The following is a 12,722-nucleotide window of genomic DNA, read 5'->3' as shown; positions in this document are numbered from 1 at the left end:
GATAATGATGAGAGTGATTGAGACTTTTTTATGCTCTTTTTGTTTGTTTTCAATTTTTTACTACATTGATCAAAGGTGCATCTAGAAAACTAAAGCTGTACAACCTTCTGCAAAGCAGGAAAGCACCTGTAACTATGCCCTTTTCTATCCCCTTTCTACATTACATTACACAATCCTGCAAAACATATACTGTACACTTGGTAAGAATCTTCCCCAACTGGTCAACTTCTTCCATCAACTTGGACAAAAGCTTGTGCTCCCGCACAGGCTGCCATCTTGGCAGTAAATCCATGTACTTGCGGTTATGCGCACCCTCCGAAGTATGATGACCTTTGCGGAGATTCATAGGGGTAAATTTACTAAGAATCGTGTTGGCCCCGATTTGCATTCTCGGGTGATAATATCACTTTTTTGCAAATCGTGAATTTACCATCATTAAATTCGGGTGATTGGTTCATATTTTGGTGTTGAAATCTGGTGGTTTAATGCCACAAATTTGGCCGTTTTGAGAAACAGAAATGATATCACCATTGCCTCATTTCGGAAGTACTTTTCCAATATTTCTGCCTAAATCGGGAATTTACCATTATTCGCTTTGCTAAAGTCGGCCGTTTTACACTCAAATCAGGAACTCAATAGAAGTTTTAAATGCACTGCCTACTGACTTGCGAGTTGCCATCCAACATACACATATCAGTGTGATTTGTGTATGTTTTCTAATGAAACCTGTGTTTTTAGGGTTAATTGTTGTGAAAAAAAGATGTAGGGTCCACCCCCAAAAGGCTAACCCACCCTGAACTGGTCAGCCAGTCCTGGTTCCTAAAATTATGGGGAACAAAATGTGTAGGGTTCCACTGTAATTTAAGAACCAGCACCTGGCTGTAGGGCCAGGGCTGGTTTTAAATATAGGGGGAAAAAATGCATAGGGGTCCTCCCTGGCTGACAAGTCCAGGGTTGGTTATGCTTTTGGGGGGGAACCCCACATTAAAAAAATTTAAATTAAAATATAAAAAAATAAAAAAGCAGTCTGCACATTTTTCATTGATATGTGCAGTGTGCTTGTTTGGGAGAGAAATTCGGGACTTCAAAACAGACCAGATCGACCAAATACACCATCAATCAAAATGATCCTGTCAAAACTGGGAGTTTTCTTAAATTCCCAATTTTTAAAATGAAAAAAAAAAACGTCCATTTTTGACTGATCCTATCCAAGTTGAAAAACGTGACAAATCGGGACCAACACGAATCTTCGTAAATTTACCCCATAAAGTACAATGTTTCTAAAATTCTTTAGAAATCCATTTCTAACATAATTAATAATTTCCAATTAGTTTTTCTGACTCTATAGTACGTATTCACTCCTATAGGTTAATCCATAGTGTTATTCACTTCTTCTCCTCCATATAAATATATAAACAAGAAGATAAAGTTTATAGTGTAGTAATGTTTATTATTCACAAGATTCTTTAAAAATATAAATCAAAAATTTATCACCAAATTTATAGAAAAAGCAGCATACCAGATTGAGTGGTATGCTATCGTAGAACATAATATGTAGTTTTGGCTCTCCTCTAGACTTTGTGAAGACGTATCTCTTAAATGACAAATAAATGACACAATGCTATATTTTTACACAGAGAAAGAAGGCTAAAGAAGAGCCAAAATGTGTTGTTGAGTGTAGGAGGGCAACAATCTAGGAGAAAAAAGTGGGGGACTGTAGATTGTACACAGGACCAGGAGTGTTCCAATACTTATACCCGAGAGGGAGCCGGTAAAGCTCTACACATGCAAGTTGGGTGCTCTACAATAGTGCTCCACTCAATCTGATACTGTGCTTTTTCCATATTGTATTAGTAAAGCCTTAGAGAAGAACGTTATAACACTAAATGAGTTTGAGTTTCTGAATATAAAAAATCCCCACATCCCAACAATTTATGTACTGAAAATTCACAAGGACCCTCGAGGATGCCCATGTATCTCTGGATGTAATAGCCTAACAAGCAACATATCTGCAATGGTCAAATCAGATCTGAAGCCACTTGTTCAGATCACAAAGGCATATCTTAAGGACAATGGTGATGTCCTGAGAAAGCTCTCTGAATATAATTGGCAGGAAGGCGATTTTCTCTGTATTGCAGATGTAAGCACTTTATATATAGTAATTGAGAAAGATAAGGGCCTTTTAGGAGTTTCATAATTTTTAAATTTCAGTAATTACGATGAGGAAGTAAAAATCTTCATTTTAGAGCGTAATGATTTTATCTAACAACTATTTTTTATTTTGATGGCAGGTTTTATCTACAGATAGTTGGTACAGCTATGGGCACCAGGTTTGCCCCCAGTTATGCCAACATGTTCATGGCATATTGGGAAGAAAATTATATATGGCTGGGTGGCATTCTAGTGGTGAACCTGGTGTCCTGGAAGCTCTTTATTTATTATTAATTTTTAAATAGCGCAGCAAAGTCCGTTGCACTTTATAATTTGAATCAACATTAACATTTTACTGGGTTGTACAAGACATACATAAAAGTAAGAGGGCCCTGTCCGCAAGCTTACAATATATAGGGAAATAGGTGTCGAAACACAAGGATAGGTGCTACATATTGCAAATTGGTCCAGCCCGATTGCAGATGTTCTTGGTGGGCTGTATAATCCAATCACACTGGAAAGGTGGCGTAGGGTTAGGAGGATGTTACATTGAAAAATCATCTTTATTGATGCTGTGCTTTTCATCTGCCGAGGCGATGAGAATTCTCTATCAAATTTTTGTGCTTCTGTTAATTCAAACACTTTATCAATCAAATGTACCTTTTCACATAGTCTAGAGGATGTCTCTTATACCCCTTTCAGACATACAACCCGGGAAATTTCCTGCTCAGACCCAGGAATTTCTCCTGTGCAAATTCCCGGGTATTTGGTCGAGACCCCCCTTTCACACTACAGTGTCTACCCGGGAAATTCCCAGGTAGACCCCTTTCAGACAAGAGCAGGGTTTTTCTGCTTACCTGCCTCTTTTCTGCTGTCTGCTCCTCCCAGCCAAAAGCCGGCCAATCGTAATGCAGTTTTTTTTTAATTATAATTTTTTTAACATTTATTTTAATTCCCTGGTGGTCCAGCGGGAGTGCGGGCGGCCCGCTGTGGCACAGCCGGCCGGTGCTGGGGGTGGTGAGCAGCAGCACTGAGCGTCCTATAGGACGCTCTGCGCTGTCAGCTCAAACAAAGCAGCAGCTCAAAGCAGCAGCACTGAGCATCCTACAGGACGCTCTGCGCTGTCAGCTACATGTCAAAGCTGCTTGGTGCTGCCCGGGAGTAGTAAACTCCCAGGTAGCACCATTCAGACAGAAGCAGGGTAATTTCCCGGGACTTAAGTCCCAAGAAAAACCCTGGTCGATTGCAGGGGCGGCTACCTGGGAACATGTTCCCAGGTAAGTACCTTTCAGACAGACTCGGGTACCCGGGAATTTGGCCGAGGCAGGCCAAATTCCCGGGATTCTCGAGATGTCTGAAAGGGGTATTATTTAGATTTAACTATTTATATCAAACAGGGATATGTCCACACAAGAACTGTTAGAAAACCTACTGACTTTAATGCATTCATAGATAGGACTACTAAGCATCATACAAATTGGCTAGATGGAATTCTATTCAGCAAATTTGCAAGAATCTAAATAAATTGAACTGAGAGTGAAGTTTGTGAACAACAAATGGATAAACTATCTGAATGTTTTAGTTTAAAAGGGTACTGTATTCAAATGATGTTTTACAAAAAGTAAAAACAAAAATCAAATAAATGAAATGGATCTCCTACAACCAAAAGCAGTTAAACAAAATAGTGATGAGAAGTTTCAATGGGAATTTATTAACCATTATATTGTTGCATTCAAAGATACAGAAAACATCTTCAGAAAAAATTGGCACCTTTTGAAACAGGATTAAATAATTGGAAATATAATACCTGAAAAACCTGTTTTTATATATAGGGAGGCCCCCGACCTTACAAGTTAATTTATGAAGATTCGAGATGTTCCTGATTTGCAATGAGTTTCATCTCGCTGTAGATCGCCTGAACTCGGGTGATTTAATTATTTTTTATCTCTCAAAATAACCAAGAGGCAACTTGAGGCTAAACGAGTTTGCCGATGGTGATGTAGGTCGAGTTTCTTGGGTGATTTTAAAGCAAGCTTGAGTGAGTTATATCACTTGAGATTGCAGTGATATCTCTGTGCACAACTCTCCCTAGCATGCCACCTGCACATATCAGTGAGATATGTGTAAGCTGCTTGTGTTGTACCTGTAAAAAACGGGTTAATTTAACCTGTTAAAAACTATTTACTGGCAGAAACATACACAAATCACAACTCAGGAGGTTGAGAGATTGAAAAGTGAATTTGCAAGAGAGACTGCTGTCATCTCACCCAAGCTTGTCATCCTGATTCTTGGTCATTTTGAGAGATGTATATTTTAGGTGAAAAGTACTTGTGATTTGAGTTCTAAGTATATATTGAACTTGGTCTGGTGCACAACAGACTATGGGCCTGATTCAGAGCAACTGGCGAGTACACAGCGCTCGCAAGCGGCTCGATATTTGTGATCTGCGCATGCACCACGTCTGGCGTTTGCATGCGTGAGCCCCATCGAGTGACTAAAGTTCAATTGCTATGGGGCTCGCTACAAGATGGGGCAGCTGTCGATGGTAAGCTCACCCCTTTTTGTAGGTGTGTAGGGGGGGGTTGGCCAAATGCAGGCGTTTCCTTAGGAACGTCTGGCATTTGAGGGAGGACCTACTGACATCACAACTTATGTCAGTAGTGGACTTCCTGCTCTATTAGAGCAGGAAGTCCACTCATCCTTGCAGAAGCCGAGACCCTACCCCTGGGTCTCGTTGCAAGGCCGATGGTCGAAATTATCGCAACGGTCTCTAGCCCGCTCACACAAGCTGTGGGTGGACAGCCACAGCTTTGCGAGTGGCCTGGAGACAAAAAAAAAAAAAGCCCACAGACCCAGCGGGTCTGAATTGGGGCTATGCCTATAAAGGGTGTCTTCTTTGGCTTAAAGAGTTTTATATTGTGACATGCATGTCTATTACTGATAATCATATGTGTCTATATTCAATCATTTACATTGTTCAGTGGATTACAGTATGTAATGAGTTTTACTTGATTTGCATTATTAAATGTGTTTTTACTTTATTATCTTAGCTCTGCTATAGTTGTTTCTTATTAATGCGTTCGCACATAGCCTGCCGATTATCGCAATCTGCACATATGTAAAAGATGCAGTGTGCATGCGCAAACCAGTCACTGCGAGCTGCCTACTGGCTCACCGCAAGCCTGAGTGCCAGGACAGCTCATTTGTGGGTGGTGGCAGGGGGAGGTTGATGGAAACGGGGGTGTGGTGGTGCGAATGCAGGCATGCCTGAGCAACAAAATGCTGTTCCTAGGGTGTGCATAATTAAGATGCAGTGTCATAGTACACGTCACTTGATTATTTTAAACACTGCTGCACTCGCAGTGCTCTATGGTAGGGCAGGGTAGGGTAAACCACAAGCACTGCATATGGTTCCAATGGTTCTCGATGTTACCAATTGTTGCATACACTTCCTGGAGATGATGTGTGTTATGAAGGGAAAGTGGTTGTCTTAGGACAGGCTGGTGGGCATCTACATACACACTGCGATCGCACGCCACGACATAGTGGGCATGCTAATGTGTTGCTGTGCGATCCTTGAATTTGCATACTTTGGCAGCTGATGGCTGCGTGTTAACGCAGCTAGCGAGCGGGTCTGAATTAAGCCCAGAGTGTGAGAACAAAAAGGGTTCCACAGATGTGGAAGTTGTCTTATGTGCAGGAGTGTTCATTAAAGTGATCAAAAAATGACAGAGGGGCCTATTCATTAAACCTAAAAATTCTCTGGAGATAATTAGCTTTAGAACTCTCATGCAGTTCTAGCTAATTATAGGTGGAATTCATCATTCCACCTCTCCAAAAGTATCTATTCCGAAAAGCTGTGATTTTTGCGATGACAGCTTTTCGGGAAATAGAAACTTTTCCCGCCTACACTACCTTATCGCATCTGGAAACAGTGCTGCGCATGCGCTGTTACATCTGTAAAACCAGCGCATGCGCAGCACTGCCTACAGATGCGTTAAGTTTGTGTACCCCTCCCGACCCCCACCCCCCTCCGCTCACCTCCCCCCCGACTTACATGTCTGCGCATCAGCCTCCGGCTCCGTCCTGCTGGTCTGTCATGTGGTTTCCCAGCAGACCACATGACAGATTAGAAAAAAAATTTTTTTTTTTCTTTTTCTAAACTTTCTTGTGCTCTGCTGGGGAGCACACATGTCCGACCAGCCTCCGGAGCCTGAGGACGGAGCAGAGCGCCGGAGGGACTCGTCGGGGCACTGCACACAGTGCCAGATTAATGTCCACATGGGCCTGGAGCTGAAATTTATGAAGGGCCTATTGTGTGCCGCTGCAGGGGGTGTGACCAGCGCTGCAGCAGTGTGACTGGTGATGTGGGGTTGTGGCTAGTGTGGTGTAGCTGTGATTTACATAGGGGTGTGGCCTGTGTTGTGGGTGTGTTTTGACTGCATACAGTGCCATAACCGCAGGTATGCGACCGGTGATGCTGCACAGAGCGCAGGGCTCTGTTTGCAGCACCATCACTACCCCATGGCCTTTGTTACTGGCTAGCAGGGTGCTTGCACCCTGCAGCCAGTATCACTGCTGCAGTACTGCCCAGACAGACACCCTGCAGTCTTTGCAGCCTCCTCCGGATGCTCTGGGCAGTGTTGCACTTCTAGGTGCCGGTGGCCCAGGCCCCTCTACACGACAGCATGACGTCATGTGGTTAAGGGGCAGTGCCGGCACAGGGCGCTCTGGAGCCAGCTGTTTGTGTGTTTGTGTGAGACACTCTGGAGCCAGCTGATTGTGTGTGTGACACTCTGGACGGCTTGTATAAAACACACTGACCCGTTTATGTAAGCAATGTTTCAGAACTTGTATTTGTCATTTTGCTAATCCTGATGAAATAATGAATACAAGTTCTGAGACGTTGATTACTTAAATGTATTCTAGTGTGTTTTATACAAGTCGACAGTTATAATGTCAATATTCATTATGTTGACATTAAAGTTAATTTAAAAATGACTGTGTAAGGGTTTCATACCGATTCCGGTTAGACCCTAGGGCAGGGGAACCTTTTCTCTGCCAAGGGCCATTTTATAACATTAACCGCGGGCCAGGTGCAGGCCACGCTCCCTCCATGTGACATTACATGAGGCGGGGCCACAATCCCTGGCGATTACAGCTATGCCCGGGGCATCCTAAGGATTTTCCAGGGAGCTGTAAGGGCTCCTGGTGGCACTGGTGCCTCGACTCTGGCTGCACGGTGCTATTCTAGGCACCCTGGTATCCAGATGAGACTAGCAGAGAAAAGTTCAGAGGGCCAGACCAAATGATTCCGCGGGCCTTATACGGCCCCCAGACCTGAGGTTCCCCATCCCTGACCTAGGGGAAGGTTAAGGCTAGGCTGCAGGGGAAGAGGATAGGTTTAGACACTGCACGGAGGGTTAGGCATTAGGGGAGGTTACAGTTAGATTGGGGGGGGGGCGTGGCTAAGGTTAGGCCCTATAGGGAGGGTTAGAGGTAGGGATTAGGGTTAGGCTGTGCCGGGGCGTTAGGCACTGGGGGAAGGTTAGGCAGCAGGGGGAGGAGTGGGTTAGGCACTACAGGAAGGGGTAGGGATTAGGTTTAGGGATGGGAGTAATACTCATCGGAAGGCAGGAGCAGCAGAGGTCATGACTGCTGGGACCCGGAAGCCGCACTGGAGCTGCTACAGCCATCAGGAGCATGTTAGTGGGCCAACAGGGATGATATGTCGGCATTCCATCACTGTCTACATGATGAATGTCGACATATAATACCACACCCACTTTCGTCCCCATAAGTGTGCCTCAAACTCCTGTACCCTCTCTATTTACCAATGTGTGTGTTTTATATATATATATATATATATATATATACAGTATATCACCCAAAATCAATCGGGACTCACAGTCCAAACTAAAGGCAGGGTGCCCAGGTGCCCTCCCAAGGAATATTCATACAGTAGGTGCTTGTTCAATCCTAGGAAAGAAGAGGGGGCACTCTGGGACTTGAATGCACAAAGTATTTACTTGAAAATTACCGACGTTTCAGAGCCCACCCAACTCTTTTATCAAGGTTGGCTCTGAAACGTCAGTCATTTTCAAGTAAATACATTGTGCACTCAAGTCCCGGAGTGCCCCCTCTGTCTTTCCTAGGATTGAACAAGCACCTACTGTGTGTGTGTGTGTGTGTCTATATATATATATAATGTATACACATACTGTACTTATGTATGTATATATACATACACATACTGTGTGTGTATGTATGTATGTATATATATATATATGTATATACATACATATACATATTTATACATTATATGCTCCTGTACCCACCTAATTTAACATAAACATATATATAGCCATGTAAATAAATATATATACAAAACATACATAAATTGTACACAGGGGCCAAACATTACACTGACCTGTGGAATGTGACATGCTGGGCTGAAGTGCCTTCCCTCCTGAACTAGGCGATTGGTCTGGTGCACAGTCACAGGACACAGCTCTGCAGTAGGACGTACAGAAGGCGGAGCTTAAGGCACATAGGGGCGGGGCTTCGACGGCAAGTAGTGGGCGGGGCTTAGGTCGAGCAGCCGAGAGGAGGGGTTGGGGGTGACAATGGGCTCAGCATCTGGCGGGAGAGTGAGCTGGGAGGTGAGTGAGCCATAAGTGAGTCAGCTGGGCTGTCGGTGGTGACAGGAAAAAAAATATATTTTTTTTCCTGTCTGCACTGCAGTCCTTGCATCCTGTGGGCCTATTTTCAATGGGAGGCCTGGAGCTGTAGCTCCATCCGCCCCATTGTTAATCCGGCCCTGACTGCACACATTGGATACAGGTAAGTTTCACCTGCTATTCGCCACCTCATAGCGGCGAATAGTAACTGCATCAAATTCCGAAAATTTATAATTTTCGGAATTTGATGAATACCACAATTTCCACATCCCCATACTAATGTACTAATGTATGGGGAGTGTGGAAATTAACGCAGGGGAACTTAGCAAGGAGATATCTGTGATATCTCCTGTGCTAAGTGGCTACATGAATACCAAAATAACGTTATTTAAGGAAAATGTCCTTAAAAACGTTATTTTAGTGTTGATGAATAGGCCCCTGAGTTTGCTACAAAGGAGAATGTATTTCCCATTGGTGAGTTTATCACATGCCACTCAGAAATATAATATACATTCTGGAGTGTGCTTGTGGTTTGTTCTACGTGGGTAAGAATAGTAGATGTCTGAAGGTTAGGTTGGCTGAACACATCTTTATTATCCACAAGGGCTTTGAAACACATTCAGTCTTGGCCCATTATGAAAGGTTCCATGAATAAAAGGAATGTTATATTAAAAACATTCGGGTATTCAACAAATTCTCCCAAACTGGAGGACGAGAGATAGAGAAAAGACTCTAGCAAACTGAAATAAATCCATACGTTGGGGATCCTTGGTCGCAAGGGGCTCAACGGGGAGTTTGAGATCAAATGTTTTCTAGAGTAACTACCTTTCTTTAGAGCTCCAACATGGCAGCTTATATCTTTTTGCACTTTTGTTTTGCACTTTTGTATGATTTTTGCACTCTATGCACTTTTCCCTGCGTTATTTGCACTATATGCACTATTTTTGCATTTATGATGCTTTCGTCCCTATTATAATAGTTTATATAATAAGGTTTATATAATAATTTTAGTGTGCCATTATTTATTTTGATTGATTTTAGTAGTAATTATTGCTTTTTTCTTGTCTTTTATGAACATTAATATATGGACAATACCGGAGCTGGTATGGACTATTTTACATCTATTTTAAACAGTGAAGAAAGACTATATATGATGGAACTATTGTCCCCGCTCAGGATTGGATTCAACCTGATTATTTTATCGAAATATTACATCTAAATTGCCATGGAATTGCGCTCTGGAAGGCAAACACTGATGGCTTCCAGGTGCTGGAATATAAATAATGGCAACTTATGGGTTTTGGAACGCACCCAGAAGATAAAGAACCATGTGACTTCAGGGATCCAGGGTTTTGTGCGCACGTGCATGAAGTGGGACATGCTGATTAGCGTCGATAGGTAGCAGATGTGTTTGCATGACCTAGGGTATTTATATGTGATTGGGTGAGCCAATAGCCATGCTTCTGATGAAGGACCAATAGGTCAGAAATGCGTTAAGCTGTAGCTCATACTGTTGTGGACCCTCGGTGACCAGACAGACATGATTGGTAAATGTCTGATGTGGACAAGGATATCTGGAGCCCATGTCTACTGAACATCTTGGGTTATTGAGAATCGCCTACCATTGCCGTGTGCCACTGATGGGCTTTTACAAAATGCATTATATCTTCTATGCTTTGTAAGTGCTTTAGTGTATTAAATTCTGTTTTTAAAATGATTTCTGCACACTTTGCTCTTTTTTGTGTTCTCCCCTCTGAGTTGCTTTAAGCACATAGGAAAGGAGAGACACCTTCTTGCAGATTTAAGAGGATTGAGAAAAGAATTTCAATCAAGTCCCTAATTACTCTAGGATCTGTTTAAGCCCTCTGGAATAACATATATTTGTGATTATCCTCTTTTGTTTTAAGTGTGAGTTTGCACAGGTGAAGCACGTATTATTGAATTTTATGTGAATGTGTTCATTAGGGAGCGCTGTGTAATGGTGTAATTTTCTGTTTCTTTATTAATCACAGCAAAAGGTAATCGTACCCCGGAAGGTGCGCACAATTGCAAGTACTGTTTGTATACATGACATTTTGAGGTGTGTGACCACCTCAGCATAATGGGTGTCGCACTGTTGAGATGAAGCGCTTATTTCTCTGTGTAAAAGTTTTGCATTAAGTAAATCCATATGGTTCTTTACAAAACTGGAGGAAATTGCCAAAAACAAACATAAAAAGCCACAAAACAGCACTCATGCTATGATTTCACATATTTACAGTTCGCATAAGATCTTGTGTCTCAAAAATATTCCCCCAACGTTCTCAGAAAAGTATAACCTGGGAATTAATTTACTAAACTTCGATTTGGTATTCGATTTTATGTATCAATAAAATCGACTGAAATCAAATTTAAATCGAACTGCAAAATCCCTTAACAAATCCCTCATTTACTAATATTCAATTTTGCATTCAATTTTCAAATTGAATTAGATTTTGCCCAATTTTAAGAAGGGATTCAGATGTTCAGTTTATGAAATCCCTTCTAAAATCGAACCTGAAATCCCCATTAAAATCAAATGCAAATTATAACTTCCTCATTACTTACTATTGGGCCAAATGTATCACATGCACACTAATTAACAGGGCAAAAAATTGTAAACACTTGGCACACTCTAGAAAAGTGAAATTGATTAATAATTTCTTCAAAAAAATATGCTCATCTTTATACATGTGCTTAAGGACCTTTGCTATGGGGCCCCCAAAGAGCTAGTTACACCCCTCATACTGCAGGTAGGTGCACATCATAGCATGGCCTTGAGCAGTCATTATTCCTAAAGCCAGACTGCCCCACATGATTTTGGGAACTTTTAAAGGCATCACAATCAATTTCCAGTCAATAGATGGTGTTTAGAAGCTCAAAACGACTGTCTCTCATTATTCTATTCATTTGAGCATTTGAAGTTCAATTTTGAGTTCGATTCTTGTTTGATTTGCAAATCGAATGTTACTAAATGAAGGGATCCCATATTTGACTATGGGAAAACATTGATGGTTTGCCTATATTAGATTTTGAGTGATATTCCGTTTTCTGTTCGATTTGACATTCAATATTGGCTTTAATAAATACATTTTGGAAATCATACCAAAATTGAATGGCAAATCGAACAGAATCCAAAATCGATCTTTAGTAAATATACCCCCTGCTGTCTTATCTCCTATTCCCACTGTGCTTTTGAATTTACTCTCTGCTTTTATTAAATGACCCTGAAATATATTAATATATTTAATGTGTTGCTATATGTGCTTAAAAGTAGAGATGTGTGGGTTTGGATTACTGGAATTTAAACATACCCAAACTTAAGACTCATACACACTAGCCAATAAATTGAACAATATGGACAATAATGATATTGTTCATATAGTCCTGTGTACGATATAGTTAATGATGCGCGCTCCTGTGAATCATTAATTATGTCTTTCATCGCCCAAACATGCAGTGCCTGACGATATCGTCAGGCACTGCATGTTTAGGGATGAGGGAGAGTGACGTCACTGAAGGATATTGTTAACAATATCGTTTAGTGTGTATGCTTGATGTCATTTGTCCGGGAGAGCCCGGGCGCACTACCAAAAACTTAACGATATGCTCGATGAGTGATATCGTTAAGTGTGTATGAGACTTTTTAGAAGTGGAAATGTTGTCTATAGCAACCAATAATATTCTAGCTGTTATATTCTAGAAGGTGCTAATTAAATGTTAAGTAGAATCTGATTGGTTGCTATGGGCAACATCTCCACTTCTAAAAGCTCAGTTTAGTAAATATACCCTTATGAGTGGATCAGAGTCCTGGCTCGGGTCTTCCCACCACTTAAAAAAGGCAAAACATAATCTCCCCGGCCATGGATCTCA

The 12,722-nt window shown here is 41.7% G+C and overlaps 1 protein-coding gene across 1 annotated transcript in view; it reads right to left on the bottom strand.

Moving 5' to 3' along the window:
• Nucleotides 1–12,722, bottom strand: part of LOC148476936 (uncharacterized) — a 346,314-nt gene that overhangs the window by 234,818 nt on the left and 98,774 nt on the right. The window lies entirely within an intron of this gene.

Source organism: Taudactylus pleione, unplaced genomic scaffold (genome assembly GCF_031769625.1).
Source record: "Taudactylus pleione unplaced genomic scaffold, aTauple2 ptg000762l, whole genome shotgun sequence".
NCBI classification, from domain to species: Eukaryota; Metazoa; Chordata; class Amphibia; order Anura; family Myobatrachidae; genus Taudactylus; species Taudactylus pleione.
Note: the sequence above shows the minus strand (reverse complement) of the source record. Positions and strands in the feature narration are given on the sequence as shown.